This window comes from Toxorhynchites rutilus, chromosome 2 (assembly GCF_029784135.1).
Source record: "Toxorhynchites rutilus septentrionalis strain SRP chromosome 2, ASM2978413v1, whole genome shotgun sequence".
NCBI classification, from domain to species: Eukaryota; Metazoa; Arthropoda; class Insecta; order Diptera; family Culicidae; genus Toxorhynchites; species Toxorhynchites rutilus.
This window is the reverse complement of record NC_073745.1, coordinates 158,041,775-158,067,561: the sequence shown is the minus strand read 5'-3', so window position 1 is coordinate 158,067,561 and position 25,787 is coordinate 158,041,775. Positions and strand designations below refer to the sequence as shown.

Sequence of the window (25,787 nt, the reverse complement as noted above, 5' to 3'; positions counted from 1 at the left end):
GTATTTTTCAGTTCCCAGGGGAACTGGCTTATTATTTATCAGCAACAATTGAATCTTTCCGGAATTTTCTCGATGCTGAATGGCACCCAAACGAAGAGTTCCGCGCGTGTATGTGTGTGTGTGGCGGCTGCTCCGATCTCTTCCCGGGGAACCGTTTGTGGCATCACTCTCCTCCTGATGGATTCTCTTCTGGCCTGAGGTGCACATACAGGCTCTTGGTGACACCGTTCATCCGCGCTTTCATGATAAACGAAGAGCTTCACCACAACAACGACAACATGCTCCAATCGCTGTTCAATTATAACTGAGTGGGTTTACGAGCGGCGCTCGCTTATATACCGATTGGTGATTTCAATAGCCTGTTTTGAAAGCAATTTTAAGGCTATTGAAACAAGTTTTTGGATGAAAAAGTAACAAGTATATAACGCGTAGACATTTTATCTTTCGAATGAAGTGTGTATCATACCATTTCGTTCAGTTGTTTAAAAGCTATTAACTCCCAAAATCTCGGTGTCCGGCGTAACGCTTTCGTTTTCGAAACTTTTTTTACACCCCGGTATAGAAATGAAAGACCTACGTTAAAAATAAATATGGCAACATTTTGTGTTGGAGGCCATTTTGGATTTGCATTTTTAATAAATAAATGTGTTCTATTAGTCAATCCCTTTCATTTGATATAGATATTGATGGGGTTTTGAGAAAATATCTACACAATGATTTGAGGTGCACTAAATACGTCATTCAATTGCGAGCGTGTCTAACTGAACCTACTTCGATAGTTCACACTTAACCTTGATTTCCACATAAATTAAAATTGATTGAACGTAGATTGTCAATCGAAAGATACTACTAGGTGTATAGGTATGATTTTACCAATTTATAATATGTGGCGAATGTCGTATTGGGTACATTATGTTGAGGGTGGTAACACAGGTATTCGAAAGACATGTACTTCAGCTTCTGAACGTAGTGCAGATCATTTCATTGAAGTGCAACAATCAATATTGTTTCTAACGAAAACCACATGCTCTATCGGTAAGAACGAATGAAAAGTGGTTTAAGCGATTGAGCGAAAGAAACTGGAAAACCACAAAAAAAATCATAGTTTTAAGCTGTCACCGGTGAACGGTAACGGCTGTAAAAATTGCGTTTGACTAGAATTCTGAAAGAAAAACCACCGGTATGGGAGAATAATCACGACAAGATAATTTTACAGCATGAAAACACCAGATCACATCTTCATGTATCCGTCAAGATTTATCAAAATAGAGTAATGTTCTCCAGACATTGAGCCCTCATACTTCTGTTCGTTCTGATCCATGACATCGGCCCTTTCTGAAAAGTAGTTCCGATGTCATAAAGAAATCAAAAAATGTCTAGATTTCTGGAAAATTTAACAACAACTACACCCAAGCTTTCCTTGTGTTAAAGGGTAAAATAGACAACTAAGAACATTTTTTAAGAGCGCTAAAATATTTTCATGTATGGAGCAAATCTTTCATTCTCTCAAACTGAATGTCACCTTGGAATTGTACCAAAAAAAAATCCAAACGATGCCAAGCAGGGATTGAATCAAGTCCGACAGGATTGTATGGCTGTTCCACAAGAGCACGCAATCCACAGAATCACTGATGCTGTTGTATCAATGCACGAGAATATTGCAGCAGACTATAAAATAAAGTTCGATCTTAAAAGTATACACGGAAAGAGTTTTCCGAAAGTAAAACGGAGAACGTTCAATTATATTGCAACTGATGCCTGGTAATGTATATATGGCACTCACTTGGTGCATCTCAGCGACTGAAGGCGAATACAAATCGATAGTCTAAGCCTCGTTTTAAAATAATGTACTCAACAAATTTTGGAGGTCTTCAAATAGTTTAATAGTTTAGACTATTTGAAGAAGATTAAACAAAAAATAATGGGTGGGTCAGATCTATGATATAACCGCAAGGTTGACGTGGGACTACCGTTGGCTCAGTAAGCATTTGTTTGTGTTGATTAAATTATTGATTGAATGAAACACCAATTCAATTGAATTCAACATATTTGCTTTGTAAGTAAAGAATTTGAACAAACGCCATGTAATGGAGAACACCTTGATTTTGATGGCTGTGTTAGAGAACACATGTCGGTGAGAGCAAAAGTTCCCCCAACTTGCATGTATTTGAAATGCCAATTTCCACAGGTTCCATGATTTTGATGGTTGTGTTGGGGAAACCGTAAATCGGGCAAGTCAAAACGGGGCAGTTAGGGCGTTTAGATAGCGCTTGACATTTTGCAGTTATTCAATTGCTTTATTAAGTGTGATAGATGCGTATGAATATTTCCTATCAATTGCTGCAAATATCTTTTCGATCTATTAACAAATGTTCCAGTTATAAGCATTCAAAATCTTTCATTTTTTTCCTGCATGTTCTGTGTTAAGGTTTTCATTTTAACCCCCATATATTCCGGTTAGACGTAGTCCCACGTCAAAAGGCTTAACTAAAATCACCTAGAATGGCCTTGTAATTTTTCTCATTTTTTCATGTCTAAAATAGCTTCCTGCATCCGCAATGACAGATTCAGATTATGTTTTAAAAACAGCTTTGCCACGATTTTCCTGCCATCTGAGTTGGTTTATTGAACGTATGCTTCAGTCTGTTTTTTCACCAGTTCGAAAGCCAATTTTCAGACTTCCGTCATGGACTTCCATAGAATATCATCTCTAGGTCGACGTCCGGCTCTTGTTCCTACTGCTGACTAAAAACTGTCGAAAGTTGTCCTAGCCAGGGCCCGAAAACGAAAATCGACTCTCCTCTAAGTAGTTTCGCTTCGACTAGGACTACTTCAGCATTCGCCGCCAACACGCCTTGGATTGATTAGAAATGAATTGACGAGCGTTAACACGGTGATCCCCGAATATTTTTTTGCGTTTGTACAATATCAGTATATATATATATATATATATATATATATATATATATATATATTTATATATATATATATATGTATATATATATATATATATATATATATATATAAAAAAGTCCTAAAAGTAAAAGTCCTAGTCGGTCAGCGCTTTCCTACCCAAAATTTTAATGTCAGGCCCTAGGGACCGACGCGGGGCTCAACGTGTTAAGAGCGAGGATGACAGATGAACTATTCCAAATGGTTATTCTAACTGACGTGAAGAATGAATACAAATCTGCCTCTTCATTCAACCTGACTTCGATCCACACAGCTTTTCCCCCTGATATGAATCTGGTAAACCCGCATACACAATCTTAGTTTAAACGCTTATAGAAAGTGAAACGAAAATTTTATTTCTAATGCAAAAAAGCACTTACATCATTATTGGACGGTTCCATTATTTACCCACCGTGAACTCAAACCCACGAACTTAGACAGTTACTAGGTGTGCTACCAAGGTCCTCGCGTTAGTATTAGTAAAGAGAGTGCAAAATAGCGTGCAGTTTTGGAGAAATTCTAAACAAAATTTTGGTTCATCTCGTCTCCGAGTTCAATTTTGCGAAAAAAAACATATAGAAAAACTGTGGATTGGTTATACCTATGATATAACCGCAAGGTTGACGTAGGACTGCCGTTGGCTTAGTAATCAATTGTTTTTCTTCAATCAGCAATAATCCCACCACTGATGTTCGTCACTGGGTACGATATCGCCGCTGCGCTTTTGTGTGTATTGATTAAATTATTTATTAAACTAGTGAATGAATGAAACTATTTTCGAATTCAATTGCAAACAAATCCCAATTTAGGTCAATTCATGCATTATGGTTGTAGTTATCGCAGCAAATAGTTATCAACATTTTGCCTATTGGGAATGTATTGGTAAAACACATTCCGGTTTGCAAAAATGCAAGCGAGTACAAAAGTTCCGGCTGCTTGCATCTAATTTGCTATGTCGATTTCCACAGGCTCCATGGTTTAGAAGTCTGTGTTAGGGAAATATCAATCCATTCCAGCGATCGTACCTCAATCGTTGCGCAATCATGACTGAGTGGATTCCCGAGTTGTACTCACTTTTATACCGATTGATGTGATTTCAGTAGCCTGTTTTGAAAGCAATTTTAGGCTATTGAACCAAGTTTTTGGATCAAAAAGTAACAAGCATATAACGCGTAGACATTTTATCTCCCGAATGAAGTGTTTATCATACCATTTCGTTCAGTTATTTAGGAGCTTTTAACGCTCAAAATCTCGTTCTCCGACGAAACGCTTTCGTTTTCAAAACTTTGAACTTACACCTCAGTATAGAAATGAAAGACGTAGTCCTACGCCAAAACGGGTTTACATCAACAAAATTCACAAATTTGTCAGAGTTTCGGAAGACAATAATGCACGCTATTTTATATATGTGAGTAATTTTCGTGTACGATACAAAACTAAATAGCTCACCTGTAGTAAAACCATGTTGAACTAAAACATCGATACATGCGTACGTGATAGAGAGAGAGAGAAAGAAGGAGAGCGAGAGAGAGAGAGAAAGAGAGAGTGAGAAAGAGAGAGAGAGAGAGAAACGAATTCATTTTGAAGGGAGTCACTTCAATATGCAATGAAGTCCATTTGACGGGAAAGAATGAAATGAGATAGTCGAGTCGTTGAGTGAGATAACAACTAAACGCCCGAATGACTGTTGAGTCATGTTGACGGAGAAACTGTTGGTAGAAGCCAAAACTTATTTCCAATTGAATGCGAATGCGAAAGTCCACTAACTCTCTTCAGTTGGATATGGCTTTGTCGAGCCGTGGTCCTAGCTGTGGTGAAATAAATGAGTTTTTGAGGTGCCGTATGAACGTTGTTCATATAAAAAAAAAGAATTTTGGGCGTGACAAAGCTCGCCGGGTCAGCACGTTCAAAATAAAAATGTAATTGATAAATTATACATAAGTGTTCACCTTACCCGGCCTGGCCGTCTATCTGGATTTTTCCCTACATAGTTGAGCTTTCCTTGCCAAATAACACACCTTGAATGTATTCTGAAGTGGCAAGTTACAGAATATGCGTGACCACAGTGCAAGTCGGAAGAAATTTATTTGACGAAACATTTCCCGGCCAGAACTGGAATCGAACCCGAACCCCCAGCATAATAATGTGTAACGCTAACCACTCGGCCACGGGAGCACTTTGCTCTCTCATATTGCTCTTATATTGTTTATATTGCATTGCTTCTTCTTCTTGAATGGAACTTTTGCCGTCTCAACGTATGCATTAACTAGCGTCATTTATTAATACATAGTTGAGATTTCTTAAGCCAAATAACACGCCTTGAATGTATTCCGAGGGGCAAGCTCTAGAATACGCGTGACCACAGTGCAAGTCGAAGGAAATTTCTTAGACGAAAAATTCCCCGGCCAGAACGGAAATCGAACCCGAACACCCGGCATGACAATGTGAGACGCTAACCACTCGGTCACGGACTCTGAAAAACTCAGATGTTTGTAAATACAGCCCTTTTGTTGATAAGCTATAATTTGTTAATAAGCTATAATAAACCAGAATAATTTTTCACAAGATAAACATTTTATTTCTAGCAAGCAACATGATTTTATCAAATGTTGATCGCCACAAATTCGTTCAATTTTTGTAACCATTTTTTACTCTCGCAATGGATAAATGGCATCACGTTGGAGCAGTACATACCGTTATCAGTAAAGCAATTGGAGAGTTTATGTTCATCTACCGATTCCGAAATCACCTATGGAAGAGACTTGAAATTTAGTCACCTTTGATCGACGGAAAACAGAGAATAACATTTGAAATTTCAAATAAGACTTATTTCAAGAGAAAGAAATCGACGGGTTGTATCCAAGACACGACAGCTTACGACGTAGGACTACCCAATCTTTTTTTTTAATCTGTTGGTTTATCATTTCGGATATTATTTGCGAAGACGTCGGAACTTCATGAATAACTCTTTACTAAAAAGTCCCGAGGACCCTGAAAAGGTTTAATGGTTTGCGTGGTTTTGTAGAATCATTTTGAGAAGCAACGATTTTTTCTTGCCTTTTACACTAATTGGAACAACTCGAAGGGAAAAATAAAACACATAACTAGCAGACTAAGCGATCTTTGTTGTTTCGGGCTCAGAAAGATTCTGAGAAATTTCCTCAGAGATGCAAGAGTGGAGTTTACTTCGCAAATATTCTCTTTTCGCTAACCTCCTTCATTGTTTGTATTCTAGCGGCTGCATAGGTTGCCCGTTATTGACAGCTCTGCTCGGGAAATGGGAATACTTAAAATTTTCATCAATTTAATCCATATACAGACTATGGTATTGAAATGTATAGCATATCAAACAAATCTTAGAAAATTTCCGATTCGATTGGTATGCAAATTGTTAAAATTTGTTCGCAGCAAATATAGTTATTAACGTTAACTTTATTTCATAAAAACGATACCTGTTTTCTAATTTGGCACCCTTAATGTAAGACGTAGTCCTACGTCAAAAGCAGTATATCAACGTTAAAGTGAAAGTTAATCGACTATTATGAGTGCAGTGGAGTAAAAATCGTGATTTTGGTAGATTCTAGTTGAAGATTCACCAGGAATTGTTTAAAGTGATATTGTGTAATTTTTGAATTAGATCTAATTCAAGGCAAACAGATCCCGAAACAGAGAAAATGTTTAATAACTCTGTCATTGGTGAAATTCGAACATATGGGTAGAAGGGTTTTGTTCATCCCTTAAGTTCCTCTATCATCTTCTGAAATAATTCGGTTTTTTTAATGAGAGAAAGATATTTTATAACTTTAAGGGAATGAATCAAAAATTCAATTCTTCTTTTATCTTCAAAAAACGAAAACTGTATGCATAAATAACTTTTTTTTGACACGATTATATACAGGACTCGATTATATACAGTGAAAAAAGGTTGGAGACTGCATTCTGAGCGGCAAGTCTTAGAATACGCGTGACCACAGTGCAAGTCGGAGGAAATTTCTTTGATGAAAAATTTCCTCAACCAGAACGGGAATTGAACCCGAACCCCCCGGCATGTTAGGTGTGACGCTAACCACTCGGCCACAGGAGCACAAATAATTGTACTTAGTTAAGCGGCCCATAAGCGACCCGTAGACGTTCAACATTATTCAATATTATTGATCAATAACATTGAACGTCCATGGGCCGCTCAATTGTTAAACCCCTCCTTCAATATTGTATTATTGTTTAGGTTCCTTACAAGGGTATCAAAAACATTAGTTCAAAAGTAGCTTTTATGATATGTATATTATTTTATGATATGATAGGCTTGACGATTTTGCCTCTACTATTCTATGAGTCCCGTTGTATGTAAACTTAGACGCGATGAACGTTCGCGTTGGTAGTTACAATATATGTGAATTGACAGCCCTTTTATGTAGGACTAATGTTCTACGCATAGTTGTCGCATGTTCCAAAATCAGCAACTGAGAAAAGCGCAATCAAAATTTTCCAGCATATTTGTCTACCAGAGTCTTCGAGCATTTCAGTCTTGCAATACATTGGGTTTTTATAAGCAGTAAACTATTGTATAATGAAATGTGAAAAGTTTCCCTCACTTTAATCAATCAAGCTTGATTACGGGTTTAAAAAATCATGGTGGGACAGTTATGCCTAGAATATCAATATGGGACGATCGAACTTGATGTTGTTTTCAGAAATACTGAGTACAAACAATAAGTTTTTTATTTTTTAATAAAAAGCTAGTACATTGGCTTCAATGATTATCTATCATCTAAGTCGGTTCAGTGGTTCAAAAGTTATAAATTTAAAAAAAAGTCATTTTTGGGAAAATCCTGAAAAAAATTATTTTTCGTAGCACCCTAAAATGGAAATGGGCACCCTAATGAAAAAAAAAACAAAAAAATACGGGTCTAATGTTTTGCGATAAAGTAGAAAATTGACACTTTTGACGAAAATCGGAGAACCACTATATCGGTTTCACATGGAATGGCTGAATATATGCTGCTGATGGAAGTAACCGAACGTAGTGACCTCGAGATTTTCCAACAAGAAATAGATGTTTTCTCCAAATGGTGCGTGAAAAGTCTTTTAGATATTAATGTGGAAAAATGTAGTATAATATCGTATACTCGAAAACATGAAACTTATTACTTCATATGTTCTTTAGGACTTGAAACTGTAAAGAGATACTTTACAGTTCAGAGATTTGGGTATAATTCCTGATTCGAAACTCACTTTTGCCGAACATTGCAATGCAATGATCAATAAAGCAAATAGTATGCTCGGTTTCATAAAGAGATTTAGTTACAATTTCAGGGACCCATACACAATAAAAACATTGCATATAAGTTTTGTAAGATCTAATTAGAATATTGCAGTGTTTTATGGGCACCCGAATAGAATCAGTACAAAATCAAATTTTATTATTTACCCTGATAAAATTAGGCTGAACAACATCTCCCCTTCCTCCCTGTGTAGCTCGTTGTATGTTGATAAATATTGAAACACTTGAGAAACGAAGAGAAAATGCCTCATTTTCATGTTCAATTGACTTGGTTTCACACCGGATTAGTTCCGAGAACTTACTTGAAAATCATTTTTTTTATGCATCATCACGAGCCTTGCGAGCACGGAATTTGTTCAAACCAACTTCATTTCGAACTTTATATGCTATGAATGAGCCACTTAATAGAATTGTGAGAACATACAATAAGTACAGTAATGTAATTGATGTGGCAATGACAAAGAAATTACTGAAAAAGTCATGGACTGAAAGATCATTGTACTCCTGAACTACAGCTTTGTCATATATGTTTGCTGCGTTGCATTTCATAATTCATTATTAATACATAATACATGATACCTCTAATAATTAAATCTCATATAGTTTTCATAAATATAATTATAAATTTTTCATAAAGTATATTGTAATTGTAATTTAATGTAAGTAATTGTTGTTTTCTACAATAGTTTGACTAAACGAAGAAAAATAAGAATCAAATTAAGAACATTAGAAGTGAGCGTTTCTGGTCAATTGAATAAATCATCTGATCTGATTGGTCAATTAATCCAATGATATTTGACAATTAACTTCTACATAATGTACTCATGGTATGTAGGGGAGGACGGGGGAAGACGGCCACTCTCTAGATTATTGAAACAATCAACTATTGTACAATTGTAATACACTAGCTTGGTGTATTGCAATACACTCAATCATGTATACTCATTTTTGGGTGTGTATAGGTGAAACGTCATGATAAACAATAAAAATAAACTTTTCAGATGGGGACGAACACCGATTTGTAATTTTACATGCAAGAAATTTAGTGTTTTATTGGTGTATATCGACATGTCTTGTAAAACCAATGTTACAATAGTAAACACATAGGCCTGTTAAGTGTGTTTGTATAGAAAACGGTATGTTTTTAAAGCATTTCATTGAATTATTGAGACACTTTTGCTTGACTCATAGCGGGGGCAAGGTGGCCACTATTGTAAGAGATGTGATTTGCCATAAAATATCATCTTTTACAATAGTGAGAGATGTGATTTTAGTAAAACCTTTGAACGCGTACTTCAATTGTTTTGTTGAATAACTCAAGGCGCATTCATAATAAATTTGATGTTTTTTTTTCAGATACCAAGTATAATAATTTTTAATTATGATAATTTCGCAAGGGTTGCACATTAACCGTTTGAGTTCGGAGCAAATTTACCAAAAATGCGGATTTTTATTACTAATTACTAAAAACGAAGATGACTGATTGGGTCACAAAAGTTGTTATAAATGGAAAAAAACACATAAAATGTGGTGCTCATAGAATTTATTATCATTAACTTCCTTATTTATAAATATTCTTATTTTTGAAACAATGAGAAAATTATATTTACACAATTTCATTCAAGATTATGGTTTGTTGCACAAAGCGCGTGAAGTTCTCTCTTAAAAATGTCCCCGAAAGACGAAATCCTGCAATAAGAGGTGCCAAGTCAAAAATATTAACATAAAACAAGAAGAGCGCTATCGCGCTCCCCGCACTTTTGGCATAGAACAAAAGGAGCGCTATCGTGCTCTCCCGTATTCAAAGGGTTAAGAACGTTATAGGTAATTCAGAAAAAATAACACCTCCCACACTTGTCACGCTTGATCTGAAATACAACGACCTTGATATGTAGCACAATTTTGCCAGATACAATCATCCTCTATATGCCTAGATTCACAAGTCATTTCATGTGGCCATCTCACCCTTAGTGGTGGCCAACTTGAGCCGTCATGATTTTAGCAGCACCTTTTTCATACCTTTTATTATATATCATATAACATTATGAAATAAAAAGAAAAACTTTTGGAAGTCAACGTGATTGCGGAAAACATCCTAAAGATCGATGCTGACATAATGAAATGCCTCAATTTTGTGTGCATAGTATTTTATTGTACTTTATGCTTAGGGTGGCAATCTTACCCCGTCTTCCCCCACTCTCACATTAGTTTTCATGATTATTGTGAAATACATCATCCAAATGTAATTATTCATAGAATATCTGATACAAAAACATATGTTAGGGACGTGAAAAAATAGTCTTCAGAAACTTTATCTCATTTGGAAACTTCACTTCTCAGGTGGTTCGGCACCCCTGTTGCTCGCACTTTGTCGAAGAGTAAAAGTAAGAAGCCAATTGTCTTGTCTTAGATAAAAAAAAACCGCATTAAAAACTTGTCAACTTTTTTCAATAAAACACAGTTTTTTTAGATATTTAGTTTAAATTTATTCTGTTTGTAGTACAACTCTTGCATTTTACGAATGAAATTCGATTTCGGTTATTTGTCCACTACGTACATATGTTCACAGCGATCAAGTGGTTCCGATGAACCCAATTTTCCACTATTCGGGCATACATTTTAACCGGAATATTGCGAATTTCACGTTGGATGTTGTCTCCGAGCTCTTCTAAGGTTGCTGACTTGTTGGCATAGACCAGTCACTTGACATAGCCCTATAAAAAAAATCCAATGCCGTCAAATCGCATGAACGAGGCGGTCAATCGACTGATCCACCTGTTCCTACTTATCAGACTCATGAGCCGGGCCAACTTCTTTTACTTCCCCTCCGAAGGAAGACGTAACCAGAGATTTTCGCCTCAGAAAATCCCAACGACGCCAGCTGGGATTGAACCCAGGCCGATCGGATTGTGAGGCTGTTAAGCTAACCACACAACCACTGGCGCCGTCAATATATAACACCAAATTTATTTATAAATCCATTGTAACGTGCGTTGTGTGGCGTTGAAACCACATACCATTGATGAAAAGATCTTCTAAAAGTATTCTGGCCAAATATCCAACATGTCGCGATAGCGTTCTCCATTGACGGTAACAAGATGGTAGTGCTCATCGACGAAGAAATACGGTCCAATCACTCCTCTGGCATGAAAAGCACACCACAATTTTTTTTTTTTTGCGGATGCAATAATGTTTCTTGATGCACATGTGGCAAATCTGACCAATAACGCATATTTTGCTTGTTGACAAAGCCATTCAGTCAGAAATTAGCCTCATCGCTGATGATGATTTTGCGATGAAAATATCACTTAAATGCTTTAAAGGTTCGTTCACACGAAGACACAAAACTGTCAAGTCGCCAATGGATGATCCTTCATATATACAGCCATTCCATACCAAACCAATATGACGGTTCTCAGATTTTCGTGCAAGTTTGTAGTTTCATTTCTTTTTCGTTAAGGTAACCTTTTTCACTTTAGGGTAATACGCTAGAAAATGTGCTACTTTCCCATAGTGGTACAGCATATGTATGATATAACAAGAGACACATTGCAAATAAGCACTCTTTAAGCCTATTCGCATACTTTGCAATATACACTGCCCAGATCGAAAAGGATATAGATTCACGTTTATTCTCTCCCTTTTACCGTTAGAAAACACTTTCCAACTGCATTTCATAATGTGATGTAATATTATCATGCATTTGTAGCACTAGTGGCTACGTGGATAGCGTAGTCGTGTAAAACAACCTTACATTCTGGAGGCGATCTGGCGTAGTGGTAACAACCATACCTCTCACGCAGAGATCACGAGTTCAATTCTCACTCCCGACATTCTTCCAAAAATGGAAGTAAAAGTGACGAACCAGCCGAAATGTGTTGAAAGTCACTATAAAAGAGGAAAAAAAACCTTACATTCAAGCCGGTCTGGGTTCGATCCTCGCTTGACATGGCTCGGCCTTTTTTTTTGGGTACAATCCCAAGCTGACGTTCAGTCTGAGGGAAAGAGATGTGTACAGACGTACCTACATACAAACATTTTGAAACTTTTGAAAATGGCGCTCATATTTGTTCATTTCACTCTTCAGCACACGAAAAAAACATTTTTTCTGTCGAAGATGGATATGTTTTCTGCCAACGCTAGTTTGGGTGTACTCAACTTCATCCTCCTTCATCATGCTGAAGCATACGCACTTCTGCGAGCCTACACTCTCCCTAGTCTGGATAATCAGTGGTCATCTTCAGCGATTTAGCAAGAAAACCACCCCGAATGGGTTATTGATTGAGAACTAGAAAAGACCTATGGATTAGAAATTTATTGTAACGCATGTGAAATTGGTGTTAATTTTGTAAAGGAGTGAAAGTTTTTCCATCTGGTTCTATAGTTATGAAATACTGAAATTTTAGTTTTTTGAATGTTTCTCGTCTGAATTCATTTCATGTACATGTATGTAATCCTTGCTATTCATTTTGAAGGATGCGAAAGCTATCTTGAGTTTTCCCGTTACAAAGAATCCCGCCCAAACTATGCATGAGCCTCGCCTAAAGCTTGAAAAAAACTGCTCTTCCTTCCGTAAATCACGCAAGTACCCGTTGAAACCATCAGGACTATCCAAATAAAGCTTTTTTTCGGAACTGAAGATAACATAGCAAAGTTCAAAGTAAAAAAATGCCGTCTTACATTGAAGAATTTTTCGTTATGGTATATAGCTAAATGTATTATTTTGAAAACATTCTTTGTCATACCATACCATGCCCCACTGTCGGTTCATGCGAGCTTTGGCAAAACATAGACGTCTTTCGATGTGAGATGGTGTAAGATTAAGAGCTTTAACCTTTTTTCCCCCTTTTTATGTAAGGACTGTTTAACAAAACATGACGAATTGTCTCGTGGGAAATATTTAATTTCAAAATAATTCACAAATATATAAACATTTGTTCACGCTCAGCGCTTGCACACACACACACACACACACACATATGAAAATTTATTCAGCAATTGTTTCGCTTAAAACAAAAAAGGAGCAAATTGTAAAACAAGTAAACAATTTAACGAATAAAGTAGGTATGTTTTTCAGATTCTACACGCCGCTCGTGGAAAGAGCGACAGACAACATGTTTGCATACAATTTGGACGATAGTAGAGATGGATAAACCATTCGCGAACGGTACGAAAGAACTAATTCAAAGAAAGGATTGAACGCCTTTCAAACTGATTCCGAACGAACTGATAGCGAGCGAACCGTTTCGGAACGAATTAAGTACAGTTGAACTGAACACATTTGGAAAGTAGATTGCGCTGGACGGAACAGATGAATGTAACAAGAACGCATGCAGAAAACTAAAAGAGATAACGATACTGTCATTCACAAGAAAAAAACCACGAGACACGTGGCTTGTTTTGTTATTGTATGCTCAATTTTGAATTTGAAAATAGGATTAGTTTCATCATTGCTATTGAATTTTATTTTCGGCAAAACTGTGATTTTTCAATTAAATGTATTTTTTCACTTCATGTGTATGATTTATATACTTTCTGTTTATTAGAAGAAAATCCAGAGGAAGCTCAGAAAACTCGTGAATTAGGTATACAAATAATTTTCAATGGAAAATCAAATTAAAAAAAATGTATTTTCGTTGCTTTCAATACATTATTTGGAGTATTGGGGGTACGCTTCATCGTGATAAAAATATGGTTTCGAGACCAAGAGTGCTTTATTTTTTATATTTTTTTCTTCAACGCTGAGGTTTTTTTTACCTAACATATCCAAAAACCAGAGAGGTGTGAAAAATCATTTTCCCCATTTTTTCCAGAAATGAATTCATAACTTTTGAATTATTAGGTGAAAGTGCGTGTGTGTGTGTGTGTGGAAATATGCATGTATACGTGTGAGTATCGTCACTCCATGCGATCTTCGTACCTACAAACGCATGAAAACGAAACTTACGAATCGTTCGTTCTGAGAGTCGTACTTCTGAGAGTTGTACTTCTGGTATGATTTGCGATTACATTCTCCTTTAATTTACTCCATTTACTTTGAAAAATCGGCTAAAACTGAGCTAAATATTCGTCTGCGAACATTAAAACTTACTGCAATATATGCAGAATTACAGTGGATTTTGTGAAGCACTATAAAAATCCTGATGCAAAAAATTTAAATATTTATTTTTTTGTCAAAGTAACAAATTATCCTTGTGCAATTATTGGAGTTTTCCAAACTGCCTTTCGATTTGCGGTGCGATGGTTTTTTATTGAATACTTCATCATCAAAGACAAAGGGGTAATTTTCCATTCAAACAGAAATATCTCTGTATAGGAAGGTCCCTATAGGAACGTTCTAGAAACCAAATGAAAGCTGGTGGATAAGGTTAATTGGATTTGCTGTTGATTTGGTTAGCAAAAAAGTGTTTGTCCAGAAAATCTTTGAAAAAACAGAGAAAAATCGATTTTTCTTTCATTTTGATATTGTTACCCACCTCACCTCACCACACCCACCATGTAGAATATTCTAATACCAGAGGTTGTAGCTTCAAAATGATGTACATTCCATCGATATGCGTTGATTTTCCACGATGTCACAGCATGTCAAAAATCACTTAAAATTTCAGACTTCACACTCTGTTCCTCTTCCTCTTTTTGTGAAGTGTGGAGATGAAGTTGCCAATATGTTCAAGATCTTCCACATGCGATGCGCCGGTCACACACTCCAGTTGACGATTTGTGACGGACTGGATGATCGTACTGATACTACTTGATTGCAAAATTGAGGCAAGAAATTATAGCTGCTAGAACCCCGAAAATGGATGCAATTCTTAAAAGAAGAGCAGGGAAAGAAGCAATTTTAGATCAGGCCACTCGCTAAAAGAGTACATATTTCACGATTAAGCGACTGAATGAACTTAAAAATTTCATCAATGATCTGGATGATGAGCATCTTCCCCAACCGAGAGTCAGTGGAACAAAGCGATTGGTCTGGAGAAGCTCCTGTTTCAACCGTTCAACCTAACTAAAACACTTCAACTTGAAGAACTGGCACCTGGAAAGTTTATGTTGGAATGAACAAGTCTGATTTTCTGCCTTAGTAAAATAGAATGACCAATTGCAGATAGAGTTTTACGGTCCATTGAGAGAAGAGAAAGTACACTTCTGGCTAACTTTATATTGCTAGCAGCTCTTTGCATCGATCCAAAGAGCAGCATTTTACTCAACGAGAGCCAATCAACGATGACCAAGGTAGCTGTCGGCGAATTTTTCAGCGGTAATCCTGAGTCTCTATCTTCAGCAGCGAGCACATATTTCGATGCACCTGAATAACAAAAAACGAAACGACGGCACCTCAGAAAAGAGAATAAGAAAAAAATCTGCTGCCGAATATTTTTTTAAGTGAAATCCTAGGTTGTTTGCCAGAGATTGAAAAATATGATCGATCGTGCAAGATGACAGTACATGAAGTGATTCCAGCGTTTCCTGAGCTAATCGTGGATGTTTCACGAACGATTATTTGAAAAAAAAAATTTCCATATTTCCATATTTTCATATTTCTGTAGATTATGCATTCAAGAATATAACCTAGGAAGGACTTATTGGAAATCCCATTGTTTACTGAGTTGGAGGCATTTTTGTGATGCGGTTTCTAGCCTGGTAAGGCCATTACAATGAACTTCAAACGCATTTTTCTCGAAACTAGTATATATTTTGGAAAAAAATACTACGTTTCATTTGCAAGTCATTTGTGTGTTTCAAAAATGATTATACATAGTTTTTCTGAATCTTGCATACTTATTTTTGTTCCGATCATATTCAGAAAAAAAAATCGCTCAACAGCTGCACGACAGAGTAAGGCATAGTAAGAACATCCAAATTAATGCTTGTCAAATTGGAAAAGTTTCTGTGATTTAACATTGGCGCGGCCTTGAGCGTCAAATCATAAAAATCGAATTTTTTTCTCACTTGCTTGGTCAGCTTCGCGAAAAAACTGCAACAAATATCCTTAATAATGATTTGCTTTTCGCTGTCCATTGTTCTGATAGTTTCTTCTGCTGCCATTCCAACCTTAAAATTCTTACCGATTTTCAAATGATCTTCCAATTCAATAGCATTGTCCATTGAAACAACGTAAGATTCCTTGCAAAGAGAGAATGATTAAATTAAAATCTTTTAGCTATTCATGTAGCATCGTGAATTCAGGTTCTTCAGCCACGAACAAACGATTCAATCTGTTGATTTGGGGCAAAACATTCCCCAAAAAAAGCAACAGAGGTTTTATCATTAAATCTTTGGGCATTCAATATTCTGCAAACAGTTAGATTATTGATACATTGGTACTAAATAAAAATTTTGGGCACTGAAAATTGTGAAATGCATTTCTTCACGCTAACGAAAGTCAACGGGTGGCGAAGGGTGTAGTATTTTAAGCTGCTTGAGTTCCAAAATTTCCTCTATTTCAGTGAATTCGTTGGTTCTCATTGGGCTATAGGATATATAGGTATACAGCCATTCCATGCCAAACCGATATTTTGTTCTTTATCGCAAATTATGAGACCAATTTTATTTTATTTTTTTGTTAGGGTGACCATTGCCATTTGAGGGTGGTCCAAAAAACAATTTTTTCGCATTTTTGCCAAAAATGACTTTTTTCAAAAATTCATATCATTTTTGGCAAAAATGCGAAAAAATTATTTTTTTTTCGGACCACCCTAAAATGGGAATGGTCACCCTAACAAAAAATTAAAAAAACCGGTCTCATAATTTGCGATAAAGAACAAAACTACCACTTTTGACGAAAATTCTAGAACCACTATATCGGTTTGGCATGGAATGGACATATATACCCCTAAATAAATGCACAAGACATTCAGGGATTTACTCACATAAATAACTAGCACACAAAGCTAGCGAATGACATGTACATCTGACGACTACTAGATATGGGCAGTCAATTTTTATCGAGAACATTACGGAATTTAAAACCCCCATCATCGCACCGTTCGACACGTATCCTTTCAGACGATCCTTGTATGGAATTCCCTCCTTATAAAACTGATTAATTATTGAATTGTAAATGATTTTATGATCAGCAGCAACAAGCGATACTGCGAAATTTCACACGCGGAAAAAACTGTGCTAATTTATGAGGAGAATCTGTACTCTGTACCATACAGAATCTGTACCAAAAATAATGAAAAAATCTGTACCGTTCCAGATAAATTTGTACGTGTGGCAACACTGTCACGGAGTATAGTCTTCTAATGTAATACTACACGAGGCGCTGTCAAAGATCTGAAACGTAGTTTGTATTCGACAAGCAATTGAAATATACGTTTTCTGTATGTCGTGGAGAATATCAGGTCTACCGGTAATTTTTTTTCGGTTTTACAACAGATGGCGTAACTTGATTATTATTCCAGTGAATCAAATTTCCAGACATTCGTTTGAAAGCTACTGTCATTGCGCGTCTTTTTCAGTATATGTCAAAAAGTTGAAGCGTAAACAAAATAGTTTTTTGCCACTTCGAATATGTCGAATTTCGCACCAACGAGAGTGTTTTTGCGGGGAGTGTTACTTCGTCACTTCAATATGAAGAAAAAAATCATCGCATTTTGGTGAAGTTTATGGTAACCATGCTCCAACTGAGAGAACGTGTGACACGTGGTTTGCACGGTTAAAAAGTGGTAATTTTGACTTGGAGGACGAAGAACGTTCCGGACCGCCAAAAAAGTTTGAAGATGAAGAATTGGAGGCTTTACTTGATCAAGATCCGTCACAAACGCAACAAGAACTTGCAGATATACTTGGAGTAGCCCAACAAACCATTTCCGATCGTTTAAAAGCAATGGGAATGATTCGAAAGATAGGACAATGGGTGCCATATGAATTGAAGCCACGAGACGTCAAACACCATTTTTTCTCGTGCGAACAACTGCCCCAACGACATAAAAGAAAGGGTTTTTTGCATCAAATCGTTACTGGCGATGAAAAGTGGGTCCATTACGACAATCCTAAACGTCGGGCAACGTATGGATACCCCGGCCATGCAACAACATCGACGGCCGCGCGGAATATTCACGGCCAGAAGGTTATGCTGTCTATTTGGTGGGACCAGCTGGGCGTGGTGTACTATGAGCTTCTAAAACTGGATGAAACCATTACTGGGGACCTCTACCGACAACAATTGATCCGTTCGAGCGATTAAGTTATTTTGCAGCACAACAATGCTCGGCCGCATGTCGCGAAACCGGTCAAAACATACTTGGAAACGCTGAAATGGGAGGTTCTATCCTACCCGCCGTATTCTCCAGTCATTGCTCCGTCCGATTACTACCTTTTTCGATCGATGCAACATGGCCTGGTGGACCAGCACTTCTCCAATTTTGATGAAGTCAAAAATTGGATCGATTCCTGGTTAGCCGACAAACCGGCCCATTATTTCCGCAAAGGGATCCTTGAATTGCCAGAAAGATGGGAAAAATTTGTGACTAGCGACGGGCAATACTATGAATATTAAATTTTGTAACCATTTTTGCAGAATAAAGCATTAATTTCAGAAAAAAAAACGAAGAAACTTACCGATACTCCTAATATATAAATTCCAAACTCGTAACTTGGAAGTTAATATTTTTTAGCCATTTTTAATAAGTTTCTCCCAAAATGCATGATAAACATGAATGTTTAAATCTATCAAATTGAAGCTTCCCAATCACTCTACAACTTGTTATTTGACACCACACAAGAGATGCCAACCTTCCTGATTTTTCAGACTTCTTGGCACGTTCCCTGATATCCAGATGTTCAATTTTGCCTGATTTTCCCTGATTTTTGTACTTTTTTGTTCATCAGCAGAGATGCCAACCTTCCTGATTTTTCAGGATTTCCCAGACTTTTTGGCTCGTATCCTGACATCCTGACAAACACTCGATTCTGCCTGATTTTTCTAAAGTGATCCTGATTTTTCCTGATCTTTTAGTCTTTTATTTTATCACAATAAGAAGGATCCTGGTTGGAAATGAGAACTGTCAGAAGAGCCTACATAAAAAGCGCTTCGGTTTTCCCTTGTATGGTGATTGCTCTTTCTTTCGTTTATTATTTATTATTACGTATTAATATTTATTTGAATGCTTGAAACACGTAGTGCGTTTATGCCACCTGAAAATCTATTATGTTTTTCGCTTCACAATTATAGAAAATGAAACCGGCAACGCCAATTGAATGAATAAACGTTGAGGATAATTTTGCGAGATCTTTTCTCTCTCTCTCTCCCTCTCTCCAGAATCTTATGTCAACGATTACAGAGTTATAGATATTTAGTAGATTTATTTTGGTAAAGTATATAATTATAAATTATTCCAAAACCGTAAGAAATGTATGATATTATCGTCTTAGTCATAGTTTCACGAACCACAATACTAATAATGCATGGTTGTGGAAATGCATTAAATAGGACAAGTAGAGGTTTGGTCAAGTAAGTTTGGTCAAGTTCAGGTCTCTACAAAATTCATTCAAGAGCAAGACCTTCGATTCTATGGACAGCATAAAAAAAAACCTTGAACAGTTTTCGACGAGGAAGCGAACATGTATGAAACATGGCGAAAGATTGTGGAACAAAACTGTGCACATAAAATTGAATTGAATAAGTATGTCTGCCTATAAAAATGATGCTTTTGTTCTCCTAAAAATCGGTACAAACTTTCCGGATATCCCAAAACTAGCTATCATGATTTATCCGGATTTTTATTTTATTTTTCCCTGATTTTTGAAAATTATAGTTGGCAACCCTGTTCATCAGAATAAAAATTATCCGTAATTAATGTTCTGGGATCATTGCCAAAATTTTCTTGATCATAACTGATCTATCATAATATAATAATAATCTTGAGCCCGCTCAAGAATGAGATTAAGTTTGAGAAACAACATTACTTTGTATGATATGTAAGTATGAATAGCCGCAGGTTTATTGATGAAGGAATACGTTTCAGAGTGTAAGAGTGTAAAAGTCAATATAATTAGATTGTATATAACAATTGCTCTCCAGATTACTATGACTATAGTAAATATATCTAAAATAGAATCAAATAACATAGAAATTAGAAAACAATTCATCCACTGCTGATATGCTTTCCTCAATTGGTGAATAAAGATTCGTTCCCAAGCATGAAGGATGAATTGAAAGAAATTCTAAATATCGATTTCTCTGCAATTGGCTGTAGTGATGCTGTAGCTTTTTGGAAGAAAATATAAACGAAAATATATAAGGATCCAACAAAACACTGGTTTTCCACATGTGCGAGAGTTGATACCACGCTTATTAATTTATTAGCATTCCTCAGCATCGGTTGAAAGACTTTTCTCTCAATTCAATCTTAATAAAACTGTACACCACGAACGGAAACAATGAAAGGTGTAACAGTCACTAAGAATTATGCAGAAAATGCAACAAATCAATGTATAAGACTATCAGAAAAAAGGAGCAAATGATGACAACATGAAAAATTATGTTAGACTTTGGCTGGGAGGTGATATCCCACCAGCTTAACTAATCGGATATTGCCTTTTATTATTAAAATTCTCAACTCTATGGGCAGCTAAAAATACCTCTTTTCCGACGAGAAACCAAGCATGTTTATGTGGAATTTTTAATATATGTGGAAGATGGTGAAGGATTGTAGAGCAAAAATGTGCATATAAAATTGAATAAATGTATGTCTGCCTATAAAAATGATACTTTCGTTTGTCCAAAAATCGAAACGAACTTTCCGGACGGCCCAATATGAGCTATCCTGATTTATTTCTATTCTTCCTGATTTATGAAAATTATGGTTGGCAACCCTACACCACACTGTTATCTCTCTACTACCACGAATTCCAATTCACTATATCTAATGCTAGTAATTCGCGTAGAGTATTCCGATCTCGTATTACCAAACTGGAGATACTTAGAAAACAAATTGGAGTATATTCCATTCATAAAACGACAAGATTGTATTAAGCTAAAAATAAATACTTTCTTACCAAATACCAAGTACTATACTGCCGTTCTACGCATAGTTGTCCCATGTTCAGTAGCTAAGAAAAACGCAATCAAAGTTTTCTAGCATATTCGTCTACCAGAAGCTTTAAGCATTTATGTTTTGTAATATACCGGGTTTTTTATAAGCAGTTAACTATTATTTAATGAAATATGAAAAGTTCCCCTCACTTGAATCAATCAAGTTTGATTACGGTTTAAAAATACATGGTGGGACAGTTGTGCCTAGAATAATAACATGGGACGAATGAACTTGATGTTGTTTTTTGAAATACTGGAAACAAACAATAAGTTTTTGGTGTTTTCTGAAAGGTTATGCATAAAAACATCGTTTTATGTAGAAGGGAGTGATCTGCAATGCCTTTGCAGAATAAAAATCTCTTTGTTATTAGTCATTCGCTAAGAAGGTGTACACGTGTTTCGTTAAACTTTTTTTGACGTAGGACTACGTCTTTCATTTCTATACCGGGGTGTAAAATCAAAGTTTCGAAAACAAAAGCGTTACGCCGGAGACCGAGATTTTGAGTGTTAATAGCTCCTAAACAACTGAACGAAATGGTATGATAAACACTTCATTCGAAAGATAAAATGTCTACGCGTTCTATACTTGTTACTTTCTGATCCAAAAACTTGTTTCAATAGTATTAAATTTGCTTTCAAAATAGGCTATTGAAATCACCAATCGGTATATAAGCGAGCGCCGCTCGGAAATCCACTCAGTTCTAATTGAACAGCGATTGGAGCATGTTGTCGCTGTTGTGGTGAAGCTCTTTATTTATCATGAAAGCGCGGATGAACAGTGTCACCAAGAGCCTGTTTGTGCACCTTAGGCCAGAAGGGAATCCATCAGGAGGAGAGTGATGCTACAAACGGTTCCCCGGGAAGATCTCGAAGCAGCCGCTACACACACACACACATACACGCACGGAATTCTTTCCGTTTGGATCTAGAAAGATCCGGAAAATAATCTGCCAGTTCCTCTAGGAATTTAAAAATACATTCATGTGAAAGAGTTTATTTGAATGTTTTCTATCCATGTAACACTGTGACCAAATATGTTTCAATCAAGTGCTATTAACAGATGGTTATCGAGTTAGCATTAACCACTGGTGGGCTTCCAGTATCGAGGAAAATGTGGAAATATCTAATCGTTACTGAAAATAATCTGCCAGTTCCTCTGGGAATTTAAAATTACATTCATATGAAAGAGTTTATTTTAATGTTTTCTATCCATGTAACACTGTGACCAAATACATTAGGTTTTGTGATTTTTCAATCAATCGCAATCAACAGGATAGCTTCTGAAGATTATTCTTCCCCATCAGTAGGATATTTCCGTATCCAATATTGGATGCATAAAACCTTGTGCCTCCAACGTAACGCTCTCGTTTTCGAAGTTCTCCAAATATTCATTCATTCAGAATGAATTCAGATTCAACTTCATACAAATGATCTCTAAATCAACGATAGTCCTACGTCACCCTTGCGGTTATACCATAGATATAACCCACTTCCTGTTTTATTTGTTTGAGAATTATTTCGTTCTTCCCAACCAAAAATGAGTGCATAAGCCCTGCTGAAAGCGTGACATAAAATTTCGGTACTTGAACCGATTTATTTATTTTGGATTTACAAAAATTACATGGTGGGACAGTTATGCATAGAATATCAATATTGGACAATTGAACTTGATGTTGTTTTTTTTAAAAAGCTGGGAACAAACAATAAGTTTGATTGTGATTTTTTGGGAGACTAGGCATAGAAACATCGTTTTCTGAAAAAAAGTGAAAATTGTCAAAAAGTAACACGGGACAACTATACGTAGAACGGCAGTATAGCAAATCACCCAGAAGAGAAAAAGTAAAGAACTATGAAACTCCTTTTTGCCGATACCTTTACCCACTAAGGGGTAATTGCGTCATTTTGAGCACTCAGTTGAGTTTTCTTATGCCAAGTAGCACACCTTTAATATATTCTAGGTGGCAATCTCTAAAAATGAAGCCAGAACGCGAATCGCACCCGAACTCCCAGCATTATAATGTGTGACGCTAACCACTCGGCTACGGAAGCATATTTTGCAGGTTGCACAGTGTGTCAATTGAATTCCGAGACTTAGACTACATCAAATTATTATCTCTAAGGAGTCGATCCACCTGGCCAAGCGGTTTTGCAATATTTTGTTCCAAAGTTTTAAAGCATTTGAAATTGGGCTCTTCTAAACAATAATCCGCCGAGTGATGAGTTACTATCGTGCCCCAATTTTTGACTATAAATCGCGTATCCTTTATCATCCACCATCCAACACATTCACCTGATTTGACAGCTTGTGACTTTCTGCCCAAAAAATATGTTTACCATTCGAACGATTCCTACCGAATCTTTACCGAATTTTCTTAATATGTACGAGCACAAAAATTCAAATCGCCATTAAATCTTTGAAAAAAATGTATGGGAACTAGGGATAACTACTTGAAATAATAAAATAACACATTTGAAGTTCATCTTCGATACAAGTTTCAAAACTTCATTGACACACTTTGTTGAACATTGTTCTCATCGTAAAAAATCCCCTGCTAAAACCAACACTCCCCCAACAGTTTACGTGATTACACCGACGCCATCAACCACTCGGTAACCAGAGACACAATGAAGACATCTCAGTTCGATCGTCACATCGGGAACAGGATCAAACATGGACAGTGTGAATAACTGAAGTACTGTACTGATCGATTTTAAGGACTCATATTATAATTACGTGTATTGAAAATGAAATATTGTAATGAATTACCCTGCTCAACAGCATCTTCAACACAACGAATGTAAGTTGAATTCACCAGCTCCAATTTATGAACAACAGAGAGCCTCAATTGACCAGTGTTCTGCAAGGATATCCTGCTAGCCTCGTTTCACACACGTAAATGTATTTTATTTAGTTTCTATTTTCTCTTCTGCTTCTGCCGCTTCAACCCAGTTTCTTCCGCAAACACTACACAAGAACGTCCGTAATGACCCACCGAAGTGTATTCACGAAGGGTTTAATTAAACCTAGGTAATGGCAAGTCGTGACCAGCCGCGCGATCGGTATCTAGGGAACCGGCAAAGTACAATTTTCATGAAAACACGACATCTACCCCGAAAATTATAAGGATCTGGTTCCGGAGGTGCAATCACACACTCTTCCGCGTGGTATGTCACGACTGGGTGGCACTGGTGTTATACCCGAATACTAGATTGTTCTGTTTATTTTTTTTTTGTTTTCTCTCCTTCTGTGGGGACCAAACTCCGCGTGTCTATCAACACACAACACTGAGGCAAATATCGTCTGCCTGCCAAGAAAGCAAAAATTCCACCGCCGAGGCGACGAATGACGCGAGATTGTCGACACACCGTACGAATTTCACACACAAACTGCGTTGGCTAGCGCCGCCGTTGGTGTAAGTTTGAAGTGAAAAAGATTTTCATACTTTTTCATGCGAGTAGCAGCGACTTATGTGTTGAAATGTGTTGCTTATGCTGTTGATTTTTTTTTTGTTGTTGCTTCTCTTGCTCGTGTGTTATGCTGTTTATTATTATTGTTATTGTTTGCGCTTTTGCCACGCGAGAGAAAGAGCGCAGCGCGCGTGAATCCACACCACACAGTCAACGATGCTCAATGTGCCGCCGCATTGAGAGGAGTTGAGAAGTTTCAGCAGCAGCGACGGCAGCAGAGGCAACAACGGATCAACAGCAGCAACAACAACAACATCAACAAAAATAATCTTTCACACTAGCGACTGCACGGGGACCGATGAGGACCTTCGACGGATATGACGACGACGACGACGACAAAAGCGACGATCACGACGACGAAGTTATACGATGACTACAAATAGTGCGAGGGATTGCTACCATGGCGAGATGACAACGAAGCGATAAGTAGGCGCGAAGAGAGCGCGCATAGAAAAACTCTCCCGGTACGACACGGCCGGTGTTGATGATCCGACACGGTACGCAGTGGCGGCGGTATTCCAGTGAGTATGTTCAATTATAGCACTCCTACAGAATCCAAGGGCACCTACGGTCTTCCCATCCTCCTTATTTCTCCCTTCCAAAACCACCAACGTATCGTTTCAAAGTCAGGCAAACATTGAGATGACAGCAGTGCGATTACAGCAGCACCACACCATACCACACCACCTCTCGCCAACTGTGGCTGTTGGCTTCTGGCAGTATCTAACTAAACCTAGAGGTAACCCCGTAGCATAAATCCCGGCCACCATGCCCCACCCGAACAGCATCACACGAAGTTATTATCTAGAAGTTTTTGCATGGCAAACACACAAAAGCCTCTTCACTTATCCCGTGTTATTTCTGGGTTTTAGGAGATAGAGAGGGGGAGAGAAGGAGTGAGGAAAGTTGCCTGACCGCCCCAAATGGGGAAATTATATGTGACAGCAATCTCCGTGTCGATCGAGGCGCCTTTGGCAGCCGCCGAAATCTGTATGTATTCCTGGCAAATGCTACCATATATGTATGCTACAGATTTTCCCTTCT

The 25,787-nt window shown here is 37.1% G+C and overlaps 1 protein-coding gene across 3 annotated transcripts in view; it reads right to left on the bottom strand.

Annotated features, from left to right (window-relative positions):
• Window positions 1–25,187, bottom strand: part of LOC129765441 (optomotor-blind protein) — a 296,805-nt gene extending 271,618 nt beyond the window's left edge. For 2 of the 3 annotated variants that reach the window (XM_055765767.1, XM_055765769.1), the window contains exon 1: window positions 24,043–25,187. The gene's annotated coding sequence lies outside the window, so the exon portion shown is untranslated. The remainder of the gene's footprint in view (window positions 1–24,042) is intronic. The other variant, XM_055765770.1, reaches the window with a different exon arrangement.
• Between the last annotated feature and the right edge of the window lie 600 nt (window positions 25,188–25,787).